The sequence below is a fragment of the Anarrhichthys ocellatus genome, unplaced genomic scaffold, assembly GCF_004355925.1.
Source record: "Anarrhichthys ocellatus isolate YVR2014 unplaced genomic scaffold, GSC_Weel_1.0 scaffold230, whole genome shotgun sequence".
NCBI classification, from domain to species: domain Eukaryota; kingdom Metazoa; phylum Chordata; class Actinopteri; order Perciformes; family Anarhichadidae; genus Anarrhichthys; species Anarrhichthys ocellatus.
In genome coordinates, this window is record NW_022280260.1 from 66,098 (window position 1) to 67,125 (window position 1,028).

Sequence of the window (1,028 nt, forward strand, 5' to 3'; positions counted from 1 at the left end):
ACACACACACACACACACACACACACACACACACACACACACACACATCCACAGTTATTGGTTTCCTTCTCTTTCACACATTCAGAAATGTAGTGATCATACTTCGAATCTGAAGACAGAAATGGCCAGTGACAGGGTCCATGCTGCGCTACCTGACCCTCCCAGTCAAAGTGAAGAGGAGAACAAAGAAGAAGAGAGGGCTTTTGGGAATATCTTTGCTGAGTTAGAATCCGTGGACCTGCCTCTAGGAACCACCTTAAGGTAAAGCTGTGCAATATTCAGGACTTTTTTGTTTTTTTTTCATCTGGAGGGAGTTAACCTGACCTACAAAATGAATGATTTCAAATGCTGTTTGGTCCTAATATTCACATCAAGAGCCAACAACCAAGGAAACATGCATGCATTTTATATTTGCTTGTAATACCAAAGGTGTAATTGAGCTTTTAGTGCAATGTGCTGTTAAAACACTTTAAACAGCTAAATAAATTAGCCTTATGAGCAGCGGCGAGTGCTCGAGTACTGACCCACGTATTACTTCGAAATGTATGGAACCATGTGTAGGCTGGTATCAAAAAACAAGTTTGGGGGATTAGTATTTAAATCAATTTTTTTATCTACAGGTGACTGTGTACTTATAGTTTGTATTTTTTGGACTTCAGAATTGAACAACATTAAACACCTTTTTTTTTTCTTTTTCGAAAGATGAACATACGAAACTATTTAAGTGGGTATCCATTCTCAATCAATACAACTAAATGTGGTTTTAAGTCATTTATACAGCCTGTGTAATTGCTTTGTTCTTATGGAAAACATGATAAACAATTTAATTATAATGTTACTTGCTAAGCTGATATACATTCGTATACATTCTATAATTCAGCAATGGAGAAAACAACTAACAACCCATATGGTTTTCCATGTTGGCCAATGGCCACAGTGTTTTGAGGTAAATGTTTGGGGATGTGTAAGTGTGTTCCTGTGACTAACCTAATGTAACGTACAGGATGCTGTACTAACCTAATGTAACG